Source organism: Balaenoptera borealis, assembly GCF_965194805.1.
Source record: "Balaenoptera borealis genome assembly, chromosome: 14".
Lineage (NCBI taxonomy): Eukaryota > Metazoa > Chordata > Mammalia > Artiodactyla > Balaenopteridae > Balaenoptera > Balaenoptera borealis.
The window spans coordinates 15,007,128-15,025,412 of NC_138875.1; the positions used below are offsets into that span (position 1 = coordinate 15,007,128).

Sequence of the window (18,285 nt, forward strand, 5' to 3'; positions counted from 1 at the left end):
TCACTGACCTACTTAGAATGATATTGATAATGATAATTAAGTATTTACTGGATCCTTACTCTGTGCCATGCCCTGTGCTAAGAGCTTTACATGTATCATTTTGTTTAAGCCTCACAGCACCCTATGAAAAACAAATATTATTATGCTCATTTCATAAATTTAAGAAACTGAGACTTAGTGAAGTTAAATAATCCATCCAAAATAACACAACCAATGCCATATGATCCAGCAGTCTCACTCCTGGGCATATATCCAGACAAAACTATAATTCAAAAACATGCACCTCTATGTTCATAGCAGCACTAGTCACAATAGCCAACACACAGAAACAACCTAAATATCTAATCAACAGATGGAAAAAGAAGATGTGGTACATATATACAATGGAATACTACTCAGCCATAAAAAGGAATGAAATAATGCCATTTGCAGCAACATGGATGGACCTAGAGATCATCATACTAAGTGAAATAAGTCAGAAAGAGAAAGGCAAATACCATATGATATCACTTATATGTGGAATCTAAAATATGACACAAATGAACTTATCTAGGAAACAAACAGACTCATAGACATCGAGAACAGACTTGTGGTTGCCAAGGGGGAGGGGTTGTGGGAGGGATGGATTGGAAGTTTGGGATCAGCAGATGTAAACTATTATATATAGAATGGAAAAACAACAGGGTCCTACTGTATAGCACAGGGATCTATATTCAATATCCTGAGATAAACCATAATGGAAAAGAATATGAAAAAGATTTATATATATATATATATATATGAATGACTTTGCTGTACAGCAGAAATTAACACAACATTGTAAATCAACTTCCACACTGAGAGGTAGAGTTGATTTCACCTCCCCTGTAAAGAGGCCTCTCCTGTACCTGGGTGCTGTGACCAATGGAATGCAATGGAAGAGACCTTCTTAGTCCTGGCCTTAAGAAGATGGGCACCTTCCCACTTACATCCTCTTGGAATGTAGCTACCATGTTCTGACAAAACCGAGCCACAAAGAGAAGCCACAGGGAGGAGAAGCAAGGTGATCCAGTCAACAGCCAGGACCAACTAGCAGTCATGTGAGTGATCCACCTTGAGATTCCAGCCCAGGAGAGCCCTGACAGGACTCCAGTGCCAGGCAACATCATGTAGAGAAGAACCACCACCTGCTGGAGCCCAGCCCACATGCAGAGTCTTGAGAAATTATTAAATGGTGGTTGTTTTAAGCTGCTAAGCCAGTAGATATGTTTACTTTGCAAAAAAGGTAACTGCAACAGAGTTTAAAGTTTGGTCTTTCACCTTTCAGGGCTACTGATTAGGAATAAATCCATATACATTATGTTAGCTACCAGATATCTAACTGGAAAAGTTCATATGTAGCTATAAAACCAAATAATTTGATTTGTTGTCCTACATACATGAAAGGCCGTTTCATCTGTGAATTAAGATGGACTGCTGGAGAAATAGAGACACAGACATAGAGAACAAACGTATGGATACCAAGGGGGGAAGTGGGGTGTGGGATGAACTGGGAGATTGGGATTGACATATATACACTACTATGTATAAAATAGATAACTAATGAGAACCTACTGTATAGCACAGGGAACTCTACTCAATGCTCTGTGGTGACCTAAATGGGAAGGAAAGCCAAAAAAGAGGGGATATATGTATATATATAGCTGATTCACTTTGCTGTACAGCAGAAACTAACACAACATTGTAAAGCGACTATATTCCAATAAATATTAATTTTTAAAAAAGATGGACTGCTGGAGAACATGTAACCTGCTGCTTTGAATCTTTTCAATACTCAAAATATGTACTTTAAAGAAATAAACATTTGCTGTAATATGGCGAGGAACATATATTCAGTTCTTCTAAAAACTGGCCTGAGTTTTGAAAACAAAAATTTTAAATAAGGAGATCTAAGATGCAGTCCTGTTTATAACACTTAGTTCTGGAATTTTATCTTCAAGGCCCTATTCCTTTCACCTTGGTTGTGTGGGAATTTCACAATAAAAGTTTCTTTGGAGCACATGCACTCTAGGATATAAATCAGTGTCATCAAGATTGGCACATAGGCTTTTATCTAAGCAATAAAAAACCAAAAAAATTCCAAGGAATTAAAGATAATAAATTCTAAATTTATTTCAATAATAAGTCTAAGGGGTCAACAATCAATAAATTCTAAAATTAATCTTAAACTGGACTTTTCTCAATTAAGTGAAAGAGGGAAATTAAAAACTATAATAGCAAAATATCTGTGCCCAAAATCAGCTTGGTCCTCATCTAGGATATTAGATTGGGAGTCCCAGACCTGCCGTTTACTGAGAATAAAGCCAGACCACAGATGTGAGAGGATATGCAGAAGACTGATGAGTCAGTAATTTAGAAGCGAGAACATCATTTTTTCCTTTAATTTACCTTTAGTATGCTTCTACTAAAGCATATTAAATTTCTATATTCGAAATTACTCTGTGTTCCATGATACCGCAGAAATTGATAAGATATCTAAAATCAAGTTAAATGGCAGAGAAAAGCCATTTTGGAAATCAAAATTTGCCATAGTTGTTGACAGTACTAAAATTTGGATAATCAACCATTCACGAAATGTCTTCACTAACACTTCATTTATTCGACCAACATACACTGAGCCATGATACAGAGTGAGGTTTCAGAAATGAATAAGACAGATTCTCCTGAAGCAGATCTGAATTTGGCATGACCAAGTATTTATAGAGAAAGATGCCCCAGATGTGGCAAAAGAGAGGCAGTGGGCAGGTAAGGCTGAGAAGTCTTCATGGAAGAGGAATAATTGTTTTAGTCTGATCTTACAGATGGTTTGGGATTTATGATGTTTCAGCTTAGGATTTTTCGACTTTACAATGGTGCGAAAGCAGTGTGCATCCGGTAGAAGTCATACTTCAAATTCTGAATTTTGATCTTTTCCTGCCCTCTCTCACGATGCTCCTAGTCAGCCATGCGATCACGAGGGTCAACAACTGATACACTCACAACCATTCTATACTCATACAGCCCCTTCAGTACAAAATTTAAGAAGCTACATGAGATATTCAATACTTTATTGTAAAAATAGGCTCTGTGTTAGATGATCTTGCCCTACTGTAGGCTAATGGAGGTGTTCTGAGCATGTTTAAGGTAGGCAAGGCTAAGCTACGATGTGCAGTAGGTTAGGTGTATTCAATGCATTTTCAGCTTATGATATTTTTGAGCTTACAATGGGCTTATTGGGACGTAACCTCATCATAAATTGAGGAAGATCTGTATTCTTAAAGGATAAATAGTTTGGTCTTGAAAAACAAGGACATTCTGGGAAAAGAGAATGCCACATACAAGGAAAATCACCTGGAGCCGTGTGGAAGATGAAAGATGAATGCAAAAGGGAGTGAACTCAAGGTAGGGAGGGAAGAGAGAGACACAGAAAGAAACTGAGAAAGAGAGAGACTGAGAGACAGAGTAACACAGGGGGAGGTAGAGAAGGAGAGAACATGAATATATGTTTTCAAAGTGCTAACTCATGGAATCCCTGGAAGAATGGCTCTTTATTGATGGATTATCGACCCCAGACTGTCTTTATTCCAGTTAATATTATGTTGTATATAAGATTAGAAGATTCAAACACAAGAGGTTGCCCTTAAGTTTTGTTGAGACAATACTGAACAATTTTGCTAAAAACACAAAACTTTTAACTAGACTAGTTCAGCTGCAACAAAGAGAAAATATAAATTTGAGGAGATAGGGAAGAAATACAGGCTAAGACTTCTAATTAAATAAGGAAGGCAAATTAATGACATAATGTATTCTTACAATGTGGTATGAGTACCAATGCCACAATTTTAAATCTGAGATTCTGCCACTCGGCTTCCTTTTGCAAACCCCATAAATTAAGATATTATATTAGAATACCTCCCTTAGAAGTGCTATGAGATAAACCAGAACTCTGTAGTGTTAGTGACTATATAGTTTGAAAACCACATGGCACACAGAGACGACTTTTCCTCTGGAAAGTAGACCATCTTTGTTTGTTTATTTGTTTATTTTAATAGGCAAGAAGATCAGAAATCTGAGAATTTTTTTTCCCAGTATGTTCTAAGTGTTAGTGGATCACCTCATCACTCTGACAAGAATGACACACAAAGTGTGGCAGTTAATAACCTTCTTTCTTTTCATGTTTTGGAAAGTAGAAGATAATTCCAATGGCATAAATTAAAAAGTATTATTGAAACAGAAACATATCATAAAATGCGTTCATTCACTCAAAAGGCCTGACTACAGCAATAGCAAGAGTACATCACAGAGTCCGTCAATCGCACTGATCGAGGAAAGAGGAGCTAGGTGAATAAGGCAGTGGGAGTGGAAATGCAGAGTACGGCCAAACAAAGAGATGTTAAGAGGAAAGAACTGGAATGGCTAGTGTGGTAGTTTGGAAACATGAATTAAGGGAAAAGGAAGAGTCAAAAGTAATTTCCAGAATTCCACCTGGGTGACAGCCAAAGAGAACCTATTTAAACTTCAAGCCAGATCTTGTCACTTTCTCTGTTCAGCACCTTTTGCTATTGTTCCTCAAGTCCTGGCTCCATCTCCTAATACTGTCCCTTGCACTCACTCTGCACCAGCCACACTGGCCTTCTTGCTATTCCTAACACGCTGCAAGCATGCCTTGGGGTCTGGCACTGACTGGTCTCATTGCCCGGGATGTTCCTTCATCAAACGTCTGCTTGACTAACTCCCTTCCCTCCTCCAGGTCTTTACTTAAGTGTTAACTCCCCAGTAAGACCTACGTTCACTACTCTTTTTAAATGTTAATTCTCCCCCTTCCCCCAAATTCTCAATTACACTTTCCCTGATTTGTTTTTCATAGCCCTTATGACAATATTTCATTTATTCTTCTGTATTATACTTCTTTTCCCTTGTCTTTCTGAGACTGAGAATAGAAGAGCAGAGAAGATTTGGAAGAGAAATAAATAGTTCATTTTTTAACAAGTTGTGGTGTCCACAGGTATCTAGATAGAAATAAACAGTATGCATTTGGATGTAGTGACCTGGAACTCAGTAGAGATTTACAGAGTTATGAGTTGGAAGTCATCAACAAGTAGTAGTTTAAGCCATGGGTATAGATAAGATCACCAATAAAAGTCTGTGTTATTCCAGTAAGAGTTCTTTTTTTTTTTTTTTTGTGGCCATGCCACACAGCTTGCAGGATCCTAGTTCCCCAACCAGGGATCGAACCCAGACCCCAGCGGTGCAAGCGCCAAGTCCTAACCACTGGACTACCAGGGAATTCCTCCACTAAGAATTCTTGAATATAAGCAAAAGAATTTCTAGTTAACTTAATAGGAAAAGGACCTTGCTGAACCTCTATCAGGGACTCACAAATTTCACGGGAGTTTGGAAAACCAAAATCGAAAAATGGGCGGGAACCAAGGGGACTACAGAGGCCCAAGAAAGAGGAAACAAAAGCAATGATCTTTTACCACTTCCAATCCTGCCACATCCTAATGCCAAAACAAGACACCGCCCTTGCCCCTGAATACCACTTCTAGCATCGCAGATAGATTATCACCATTCCTCCACCTTTACACCACTTACTCAAAGACCCAGAATTAAACACCAAGTTTGCTAAGTCGAGGTCACTCATCCATGTCCTGTCTATCAGTGTGTAGGAAGAGGGATTATCCTCTTTATCCAGATCTTCCCTCATCACTCATACAAATGGGGACTTCCCCAGGCAAGAAGGAGATTTGAAGGCTGACATGCCACATAAGCCCCACACCTGTCCATCCTAAGGTACAGCATGAAAAGAGTAAAAAGAATGGAAGTCCAAAGACGAAAACTTGGTGCTCTCTACATCGTAAAATATGGATAGTAGCATAAAAGCCAAGGAAGAAGTCTTAGAAAGAACAATCCAAAGAACAGAAAGTGAACAAGGAAAAGTGGTTTACAGAAAGCAAAAGAAATAACTTCAAGAAGTAGTCAACAATTTCAAATGCCACAATGAGTTCCACTAAGATAAAAACTGGGACGTCATCAAGTTAGCCTTAGAAAGAAAAGCTTCAGTGGAACAAATTCAGACAGAAATCAAAATTCAGTGGTCCAGGAAATAAAAAGGATGTTTTCTCTTTTTAAAGAGAAAACAGTGAATATATATAATCCTTTCAAGAATCATTGCTTTAACATCACAATTATATGCCTTAACATTTCTACTTATTGAGATAGATGCAAAGTAAATAAGCATGTATTCATGCAAACAGATAGCCACCTGAATCACATTTTACATGCTGTTTATATTAGTGAAAAATGTAATGTGACCTATATATCCAAAGTTAGGGTATTGATTATATGCACATTAAGTCGATAGAATATTATATAACCATTTAAATAATGGGTAGGAATAAACTTATTCATGCAGAAATCTGTCCATGATCCACTGTTGGGTTGATAAAACCTGAAATACTATGTTTGTTAGGATTTTGGTTTTAGAAAAAATTAATTTATTAAAAGAGAGACAGACTGTGTGTTTGTGTAACATTTAAGATGTTTTGGGCTATAAATAACAGAATAACAAATTCATAGAGGATTAGATAAGACCATTTCTTATCTCATCCATGTGGAGAGAGTCTTTCAATTGGGCAATGTTAACTTGTTCAATGGCTAATTCAGTTGCTCAGTGATAGTGTCAAGGAGATTTCTATCTCTCACCTTGATCTTGAAACTCATTATGGTCGATTGCCCCTTAAAATCTATTGACCCTTCTCTCTTCAAGGGTATTTCTGAAAGAAAAAGGGTTTTGTCCACACTATGTCAAAAAAAACTCTCATCATTCTCATCACTCTAACTCCCACAAACACAATGATTCTTTCACTTAGATATGTGCTATGTAGACACACTTGTCAAAAAGACTAGAGTCCCCACGCTAGAGCATAAGTACCTCGTTACAGACTGAATGTTTGGGTCCTCCCAGACTTCTTCAGTTGAAGCTCTAACCACCCCCTCAATGTGATGGTACTAGCAGGTGGGGCTTTAGGAGATAATTAGGTGAGGTCATGAGAATGGATCCCCCATGATGGTATTAGTGTCCCTATAAGAAGAAGTAAAGAGACCAAGTTCTCTTTCGGTCTCTCTTCACTCCCCACCTCCACCCACCATGTTAGGACACACCAAGAACACAGCCATCTGCAAGCCAAGAAGAGTGCCTTTACCAGGAACTGAATCTGCCAGCACCTTGATCTTAACCTTCCCAGCCTCCAGAACTGTGAGAAATGAATGTTTATTGTTTAAACCACCCCATCTATGGTATTTTGTTATGGTAGCCTGAGATGACTAAGACATACCTAAATATCTAAATTAACAACTCTTTAATTTTACTTTAGGATGTCACAAATTTCAGGAAATAGAGTGCATAAAAACATACAATAATATGTATATTTCAATAATATAAAAGCTATAAATTTTTCATTAAATTTTTGCCTTCTCTACATTAAAGTCAATTAATGATTTGTGTTTCTTATAGCACAGCTCATTTCTATAAATCAAGAACTCATTAGCAGAATTTTGCAGTAATTTAATTTCTGCTTTTATTTAACCAATAAAAATGCAAATTAATGCTCAAAATGTTCTTGGCAAACTAGAGAAACTAATTTATGTATGCCTTAAATTATAAAACGGCAGTGAATTAAAGGATCAAAAGAACTTAAAATGGCGATAACATTTTAATGCAAAAATTAAATACCCAAAGCCAAATTGGAAAAATTAAAATATTATATTTTATACTTATTGCATTCTCATGGAATAGGCTATCATTATATAAAAATACATCCTATATACAAGAAACAAAGCAAGTAATACTGAGCATATGCTTGTGTATTTGTTGTTTGTATCTCTCTTAACTTCCAAAAAGTTAGAAGAAGCTGACAGTAGAAGACAACTATAAAAGAGGAGCATTAAAATAATTTAGAAAAACAAACAAAAGCCACTGATGAAAAGGTGAAGATAATGCTACCCAAAAATTTTCATTAAGGATAGTTTCTGAGACTGAGCAATCAGAGAAGCTCTGAGCTTCAGCCGGGACACAACAGACTCGTATGAATTAAGTCACTATCTTTAAGGTACTAAGTGTGTGTAGCAAGATTGTGTAGAACTGTGTATTGCTTTCATGGAAAGAAAATGTTTTCTGGTCCCGGAGTAGCCCCCAGTTGGATAGTTACATTGTTTTATACCAATTTCTCAACAAACCAGGCAACCCTGGATGAAGGTGTGGAGCAATTAGGGTTTCTTTTTTTCTCCAAACCCCCCTTTGAACATCGCCATGAATTTGGGACTTGGCCCTCTCAAAAGTTTAATAAAGTTACAAACGTAACACAGTGGTTCCCAAAACTGATTCAAGGATTCACATGTGGACCTACAAGAGCTCCATTTGTGATGGTAGCTGCCCCACATGGCTGTGAAGCTCTGCCATTTAGCTAATAAGCTCACTTGTCCTTTGGGGATATCTTTACTTAACAGGGTAACTCTGGAGCATCTAACATCTGAGGAAAAACAAATATTTTAACATTGTTTTTCTAATTATTCAAAAACACATACTTATTTTAGAAAAGAAAGAAATGCATGAGAAAAAAAATTTAAATCCCCTATAATCAATCCCACCACATGGAATTAACCCTTGTCAACACTGGATAGCTTTCATAATTTTTTTCTATGCATGCATATGAACGAAAGGTAGAATTTAATATATATATATATTTACAAAATGGAGATAATGCTTCTTTTACTCAAGATAAACATTTTTGAACATCATTAAATATTCCTGGGAAATGTGATTATTAATGGCTGCAAAAGACTTCATTACAGGTGGTCCCTGACTTAGAAATTTTTCAACTTTACAATGGTGTGAGAGCGATACACCTTAAGTAGAAATCATACGTGGAATTCTGAATCCTGATGTTTTCCTGGTGATGGGCTTGTCCAACGCTCTCTTGTGATGCTGGGCGGCAGGCACAGCTCCCAGTCAGCCATGAAATCACAAGTGCGAACAACCGATACACATACAACCATTCTGCACCCATAAAACCATTCTGGTTTTCACTTTCAGTACAGTATTCAATAAATTACAGGAGATCTTCAACCCTTTATTATAAAATAGGTTTTCCACTAGGATGATTTTGTCCAACTGCAGATTTAGGGAAGTGTTCTGAGCACGTTTAAAGTGGGCAAGGCTAAACTGTGGTGTTTGGTAGGTTAGGTTTATCAAGTGCATTTTTTTTTTAATTCAAAGGTCTATAATGTTTTGCGGGGGGGTTATTTTATTTTTTAACTTTTTTGGCCACACTGAACGGCTTGTGGGACCTTAGTTCCCCAACCAGGAATTGAACCCAGGCCCTGGGCAGTGAGAGCGCAGAGCCTTAACCCCTAGAATGCCAGGGGTCCCTAAATACATTTTTGACTTAATGGCATTTTCAACTTATTGTGGGTTTATAACCCATCATTAAGTCGAGGAAGATAGATATGTCAATATGTTACACATTTTTTTTTACTAAAACTATCATTACTGAAATTTGGTTTGCTTCGGGGAGGGTGGGTGCGTATTTCTGTTTGTTTGACCAGGCAAGTCCTAAAAGGATGGAGAAGATAACCTATACATCAGGAAAAAAAAAAGACCAGGATAAGTACGCCCACTTCTGCATGGAAGTAAATGAGGAATATCTTGTCCATTGTTCCCCACTCATCTCTCGGCATCCAGGGCCTCCTTCCAGGCACTCAGTTGCCAAAAGTCAGACTGAGTCACAGAGCAAAGAAGAACAGGTGTGGCTCTGGAAGCTGGCAAGGCCCATTTTCTTAATCATATCTTTTCTAAAATATGTATGTGTTTTTGAATAATTAGAAAAACAATGTTAAAATACTTGGTTTTTCCCTCAGATATTAGATGCTCCCGAGTTGCCCTGTTGAGTGAAGATGTCCGCGAAAGGATAAGAGAGCGTGTTAGCTAAGTGTCAGAGCTTCACAGCCACGCACGGTAGTTACTATTGCACTGTGCATGGTCTCAGTTGCTGACCATTTTTATTATTCTCCAGGGAGATGCCAAGAAATGAGTGGTGAGCAGCATTCCTACACTTTTATAAATATTCACTGAGTAGCGCTTTACTGAGTCAGATACCTCCAAAAGAGTGAGCAGGTGAGTTTTGAAAACAAATTTATAAGTGAACATTTAGATATCGAGAAGCTGCACGTAAGCTGAGGGCTTAAGCTGAAACTCCATTTGTTTCCTATGCAGAAAGGAAATCTGGCGATTAGGCTGCACCTAGGATGACCTTTTACAGTACGCTGGGTTAGGCAAACCTTTACCGAGAGAGTTGTGAGGACTCACAGGAAATGGGATCAGCTGAGATGAGACAGGCATTGTCCTTACTCAGCGTGACTCATCAGCGCCCTCAGTCAGAGTCTGTAAATTACAGGCTGGCATTTTTTTCACTTTGGGTTATTACACTGTTTGCTTTCCCAGAACAAGGAAAATGAGTTAAAACATTGAGGGCAGAAAATTGCAAAACTTTTTTTTTTTAATCCCTTGGAAACATTTTACCACCCAGGCTAAACTGATATTCAATATCAAGAAAAAACAAAGACAGAAGATTATCATAGGTAATATAAAAGTTATGGAGTTTGAACCAATGAAAGGAATAAAGGAAAGGTGACATCAAATGAGAATGACAGTAAGCTGTTCCAGATATCAGGGAGGAGGAAGAAGGAAAAAGGGATGGTAGACTTAGTGGGGAAAATTACTGCAGTGAAAGATTCAAGACAATTATGGTATTGCTCTTACAGAATATAATAAATATCTAAATGGGAATTTTCTATTCATGCAGTGAAGTGGAATAGTCATTATTATAGAATTTTAACTGCAGTGCCTAATAGCGGGTGCAAGTCTCCCCTTCCTCATTTCTGTGGGGCTGACTTGTTTTCTGTCCTCTGCTCAGTCATAAATCAACATATTAAGCACCTGTGATGAACCCAGCTCTGTCACCCACTCACTACTTATTTCTTTATGTACATGATTGATACAAAGACATGGAAAAGAACCTCATTCTTTACATATCTTAAATTTGCATATTAATTAGATCAGGGAGTTAGGGAAATGGGATAAAGCATTCAAAAATCTTTTTTTTTTAATGTGTGAAATAAAATTTTATTATTCCTCTTAATCTATTTTGTCAATAAACGAAAGTTCAGAATTGATCTATTTCTCATTTTCTCCTTCATTGCCCCTATCCCCTCCTCTTAAACTTAAGAATTAGGGTACTCAGCAACTGTACTCCTAGGACTTTACACCCAAGGGACATGTATAAGAATTTCATACCAACACTATTCATAATTAGCCATATTAGCCATAATTGCCATACATTCATAATAGTACTGGAAACAACCCAAATATCCATCAACAAAAATTGTGGTATATTCATCCACTGGTATATTTAACAGCAATGAAAACAGAATAAACTACACTTATGTACAACAACATAGATGAATTTTACAATGTTGAGGGAAAGAAGTTAGAAAAGACTATATATTGTGAATTTCCATTTATATACAGTTCAAAATGGGTAAAAACTAAACTCACATTTAGGGATGAATACTTACATACTTAAAACATACAGAAAAGCAAAAAAGTGATTTCCATGGAAGTCAGTGTGTTGCAGAATTATAGGTGATTATTTTCTTCATTATGCATTTCTATAACTTCAAAATTTCATACAATGAACATATGTAATCAGTAGGGGAAAAATTAGATGTTATTTTTAATAGTGAATAAAAAGGACGAAGATAAAGTACCACAGTGAAACTGAAAAAAGAATTATCTTGTGAACAGCATTCTATAATTATGTCAAACCTACGACTTAGGTTTAGGGAAATGGGATAAAGCATTCTGAAATCATTTTTGTTTTTTTGACTGAAGCAGCACCAGCTGAAAAAACTAATAAATGATGAGATAAGTCTAACTAACTAGAAGAAAAGGAGAACAGCATTCTACACTGGGAAATTATGATGACTAAATTAACTTAGTCTAGAATAAACTTTCCTATGATCTGGGGACATTGAGAATAAACATGACTGAAAGGAGAGTTTCTGCAGGGAGATATGGAAAAATAATAGAAATAAGGAATAGACAATATAGACTTTAGAAGCAAGAAGATTGAAATGTACCTTAAAGGCAGTACAGAGCTTTTGTATATTGTCGAGCAATAGTGAAGTTATGCCGGCAGTATTTTAGCCTAGGAAGTGTGTATAAGACAGATCTGGAGGATCACCAGGAGCCTTCAACAGTACTACAGCTGTGACTGGAGAGTGGTCTTATTTGGACTACTGGCAGTGAGAAGACAGAAAAGAAAGAAAAATTTTTAAGTTGCTTCAAAGTAGGAAAAGATAAAAGTTGATTACATATGAAAAATCGAGATGCAAACCCAATTGTTCCCATGTTTCTAACCTAGGATATGACCAACGTGTTAGCTACTAGTAAGTGTAGGAGAAAAAAAATGTCTTCCCATCACATACAACACAAAATCTAACTTTTTTGGCCTGGCAGTCAAAATCTAAGGTTGGCTCTTTCTCCCCATAATGGATTATTTTAATGATTCAACTAATACGGTACGTATTTAGTTGTCACTATGTGCCCACCCTGTGCTAGGTGCGAGTTTATGGTATTAATCCAGACTTGGTTTCTGTCTCAAATGTTCTACTTCGTGGTATTTGGTGCCCCAATTTATATACCAAGAGACCATGTACATTATTGTCACCGGTTTTTACCCCACCACGTGTTCACCTTCCTCTGTCGATTCATAGCAAATCCATCAATATGCTCAAATCCCACCAATATTATGAAGGATACCATAAATGCTTCAGTTCTATGTATCTCTCCTTTCTTATCCATAGCATATCTGCTTTTCTCATCATAGCACACAAATTAATCCTTACATTGTTCCATAGTTATTTTGTGTTACTAATCTTATCCTTTCTCTTCAATTGGATTGGAAAGCCATTGAAGACAAATCTCTATAGTCTATCTCTTTTGAGATAATCGGTGCTGAACAAATACTAGATATATTGATACTACTTGCTATTGATAAATAGAGAAATTCATAGCCAAAAATATATCCAAAAATTTACTTTATTAATTCTCTCATATCATGAAGAATAAGAGTGTTTGCACTATAGTTGCAAAATTAAAACAGCAAAATACCAAAACCAAAAAAATTTATTTTGGGGCTTCCCTGGTGGCGCAGTGGTTGAGAATCTGCCTGCCAATGCAGGGCACACGGGTTCGAGCCCTGGTCTGGGAAGATCCCACATGCCGTGGAGCAACTGGGCCCGTGAGCCACAACTACTGAGCCTGTGTGTCTGGAGCCTGTGCTCCGCAACAAGAGAGGCCGCGATAGTGAGAGGCCCGCGCACCGCGATGAAGAGTGGCCCCCGCTTGCCGCAACTAGAGAAAGCCCTCGCACAGAAACGAAGACCCAATACAGCCAAAAATAAATATAAAAATAAATTTAAAAAAAAAAAGAAAAAGACCTAAAGAAGAAATACATGGCGAATATCTTTAAAAAAAAAAAAAATTTATTTTGGATTTTTCTAGTCTAGAAAGACAAATATAAATTGTCTCAATCCTCTTTTAGAATTTTCTTTAAATTCATTAAATCTATAAAAGAAAAAATCATTTAAAAAGGATAGATAAACTTTAACTAACACTAAAGCTTCTGGGAGTGACATCAGCAGCATGGTGGAAAGAATTCTTCCCTTTGTCCCCTTCAACCTACAGCTTGTAAAACATCCACAACTCAGCAAAGGTGCTATTGTCCAAAACAGCAAGATGCTGGAGAATTTCACACACCTGTACATCTAAAGTTGGGTGGATTGGAACACCTAAGTGAGGCAGAATCCGGGGAACAGCTGCCTGCAATTCCAGCCTTCCAGCCATGGCAGCTGAGCCTACAGCCCCAGAGAACCTGGTAGTAGCAGGGGAGGTGGTGCATGTGACCCTGGCCACAGTGGTACCCATAGCCACAGGTAACTGGGCAGCAGTGGCAGTGGGGCCTGGGACTCCATCCCTCCAGCTGCTGAGGTGCCCATGACTCCAGCCCCTTGTCCCCCCACCACCTGCAGTGGCAGAGCCCATGAACCTTACAACAACAGACACAGCAGAAGCACTCATGCGAACCTGCCCCCCTCCTTCAAGAAGCAGAGCTTGCAACTCAAGGGATCCTGGATGTGACAGAAGAGCCCACCATCCTGGTGCCCCAGGAGGCAACACCAGCAGCACTGGTGGTAACAAGGCACCCATGGGGCACAATAAGGGACAACAAGGGCGTGGGGAGACACCTCTGACAGAGGCAGTGGAGGGGGAAAAGTGCTAACTCTCAAATATAACCAGAGGCAGCTGAGGTAAGAGAAACCAAAAGCCTGGGCTATAGCATCACTTACTAGGAAACAAAAGAAAGGTGTTTCATCTCTTACCTACTGAATCATTATAATCAAGTAGAAAGGTGTTTGCTACTTCAAATGCACCAGCAGAGGAGCAACCCATCAAGCACCATGAAGAACCACAGTAACACAGTACCACAAAAAGAAAATGACAATCCTACAGAAACCAAACTTAAGTCACAGAACATTGTAATCTAACTGACAGAGAATTCAAAAGAGCTGTCATGAAGAAACTCAGCAAGCTACAAGAAAACTCAGAAAGGCAGTTTAATGAGCTCAGGAATAAAATTAATGAACAGAAAGAATACTTTACCAAAGAGATTGAAACTCTAAAAAAGAAGCAAACAGAAATCCTGGAGCTGAAGAACTCAATAAACCAGATGAAAAATGCATTAGAAAGCACTGGAAATGGAGCAGGCCATATAAAAGAATTAGTGAGACTGAAGATAGAAAACTAGAAATGATACAAGTAGAAGAAGGAAGAGAAATAAGGTACCAAAAATTGAGTAAATCTGACAAGAGCTGTCCGACCCTTATAGAAAGAGCAACATTAGGGTAATGGGCATCCCAGCAGGGGAAGAGGGAGAAGGGAGCAGAGAGTTTATTTAAGGAGAAACTAACACAACATTGTACATCAACTATACTTCAATTAAAAAAAAAAGAAAGAAAGAATAGCTGAGAAATTCCTAGACTTAGGGAAGGTATTAAAAGCTAAGAGAACACCTATACCTCAATGCAAAAAGACCTTCTCCAAGACACATTATACTAAATATGTCAGAAGTCAATGACAAAGAATTTTAAAGGCAACCAGGGGGAAAAAGAATGGTGACCTACAAAAGAACCCCCATTAGGCTATCAGTAGATTTCTCAGCTGAAACTCTATAGGCCATGAGGGAGTGAAATGACATTCTCAAAATACTGAAAGATAAAAACTGTCACCCAAGAATACTCTATTCAGCAAAGTTGTCATCCAGATATGAAGGAGAAATCAAGATTTTCCCAGACAAACAAAAGCTGAGGGAGTTCATCAACACTAGACCTGCCTTACAAGAGATGTTGAAAAGAGCTCCGCTACCAGAAACAAAAAGGCAGAAGTACAGGAAACTGTGAGTAATGTGATAAACAGACAGACAGACTCAGAAAATTGAAACTCTTTATCAGGATAGGTTTTTAAACACGTTCTTATGTCATAAAGGTTAAAGGGAGGGAGCAGAAAAAATAAAGAGCTATTTCCATTTAGTAAAAAACTCACAACATAAAAAGGGATAATTCGAGACAACAAAAAAACAAGAGGGGAAGAGGAAAAGAATGGAACCCATAGAGGTAAATGAAGATAAGATGCTATCAGCAGAAAAAAGACTATTTTGTTTATAAGACGTTTTGTACAAACCTCATGGTAACCACAAAATGTAAATATAGAGCAGAGACACAAAACATAAAAAGGAGGAAACAAAAAGAATCATAGAAAGCCACCAAACCAAAATGGCAGAGAGAAACAGAAAGAAAACACATATGAAACAATGCTCAACATCACTAATTATTAGAGAAATGCAAATCAAAACTACAATGAGGTATCACCTCACACCAGTCAGAATAGCCATCATCAAAAAATCTACAAACAATAAATGCTGGAGAGGGTGTGGAGAAAAGGGAACCCTCTTGCACTGTTGGTGGGAATGTAAATTGATACAGTCACTATGGAGAACAGTATGGAGGTTCCTTAAAAAACTAAACACAGAACTACCATATGACCCAGCAATCCCACTACTGGGCATATACCCTGAGAAAACCATAATTCAAAAAGAGTCATGTACCACAATGTTCATTGCAGCACTATTTACAATTGCCAGAACATGGAAGCAACCTAAGTGTCCATCGACAGATGAATGGATAAAGAAGATGTGGCACATATATACAATGGAATATTACTCAGCCATAAAAAAGAACAAAATTGAGTTATTTGTAGTGAGGTGGATGGACCTAGAGTCTATCATACAGAGTGAAGTAAGTCAGAAAGACAAAAACAAATATCTTAAATCTCTTTTAATCCATAGGTTTCCCTCCACTTATTTTTCCCTTGCAATTTCTATATTGAGGAAATGTGATCATCTATCCTGTAGGGTTCCCCACAGTCAATTTTTCTGATCCCATCCAATTTTACTTGTTCTTCTGTTCCCTGTATTTGCTGTAATTGGTTATTACATCTAGAGAACTGATCAGATTCAGTTTGATGTTTGACAAGAATACTCCATCAGTGGCTTTGTATGTTTCCATAAGAAGTACATAATTTCTGTTTTTCTCTATTTTTGTGATGTTAGCAGTACTTGATTATTGTTTTCTAATCTTTTAATTAATTAGAGGTTATAAAATTGTGATTCTATAATGCTATCACTCCTTCTTCGTTTATTAACTGAAACTCTTATTTAAAGAAAAACTTCTCCTCATCAACTATTTGGTTACCCTTAGGCACAGTTCACGCAGGAAGGAAGAGTAAATGCTTAATTCTTACCCTTTACTTAAGAATTAGTTGGTTTCCTACCATCCTCCAAAGGCATTTAACGATGGTTTTTTGGTTGTTGAAACATTTCATTAAAAGTATTTGAATGAGTGAAAAGAAGATCACACTAGTTGTGTGATGAATAAAATAATCCACTGGAGAATTTTTGGAGAGGTAGAAAGGCAGAAATAAGATAGTAATTTAAGGAACTAACAGTGTTGAGGGAAGTACTATCTTTTAGAAGAGAAAAAATAGAAATTTGTCTTGTAAACATTGTTTCCTTTGAATGTAATCCAAAATGGATCAAAAAATAAATATTTATCAGTTGTATTTATTAAATGGAAAATTTGAAAAACAGAAGAATAGAAAGGCAAACCAAATATTTATTTACTGACTGACTTACAGAGTAAATGCGGCTTACATAAATTCAAAGAAAATGTAAGAAAAAGGGTATCATAAAACAAGGATTATGGGCTTCCCTGGTGGCGCAGTGGTTGAGAATCTGCCTGCCAATTCAGGGCATACGGGTTCGAGCCCTGGTGTGGGAAGATCCCACATGCCGCGGAGCAACTGGGCCCATGAGCCACAACTACTGAGCCTGCGCGTTTGGAGCCTGTGCTCCGCAACAAGAGAGGCCGTGACAGTGAGAGGCCCGCGCACCGCGATGAAGAGTGGACCCCGCTTGCCACAACTAGAGGAAGCCCATGCACAGAAGCGAAGACCCAACACAGTCATAAATAAATAAATAAATAAATTTAAAGTGAGGTTGATCCAGCTCTGGGCCTCAGCACAAAACCAATGAAGCCACTGTCTTTCATTCCATTGCCTTTAAAAATAAAATAAAATAAAATAAGGATTATTATTGGAGTACAGTGTGCATGCTGAAAAGCCCTGCTTATTTGCTTGGGGTGGATCACACATCTGTTGCATGATTCATACTGTCCATAAACTTTTTTTAAAAAAATCAGTGACTCAGGAAACACACAACCATCCCTCATAAGATGATTAGAGAAAGTTCTCCAAGGATGATAATAAATAGCACATCATGAAATGTAATGTACTGAACACATTTAAAAGAGAATTTCACTGCCCTCCTCCTATTATCATTTCTTATGAGCTCAGAGTCTATTTTATGCATCAACCTGCCAGGTGAAGGTCTGTGCCCTTTCAAGGAGGAATATGGTGTACCACTTTTTATTGCCTCATTTCCAAGTTTTGGATATATATTTTTTTAACATACATTTTTCAGAACAAAAAATTACATAATAAACCTAGGGGCAGGACAGGAATAAAGACACAGA

General features: G+C 37.6%; 1 long non-coding RNA gene across 1 annotated transcript in view; it reads left to right on the forward strand.

Moving 5' to 3' along the window:
- LOC309610325 overlaps positions 1-17,837 on the forward strand; it is a 53,433-nt gene extending 35,596 nt beyond the window's left edge. Inside the window, exon 2 of the long non-coding RNA XR_014233854.1 lies at positions 476-17,837. This is a non-coding gene — a long non-coding RNA (uncharacterized lncRNA). The remainder of the gene's footprint in view (positions 1-475) is intronic.
- Positions 17,838-18,285: the final 448 nt, after the last annotated feature.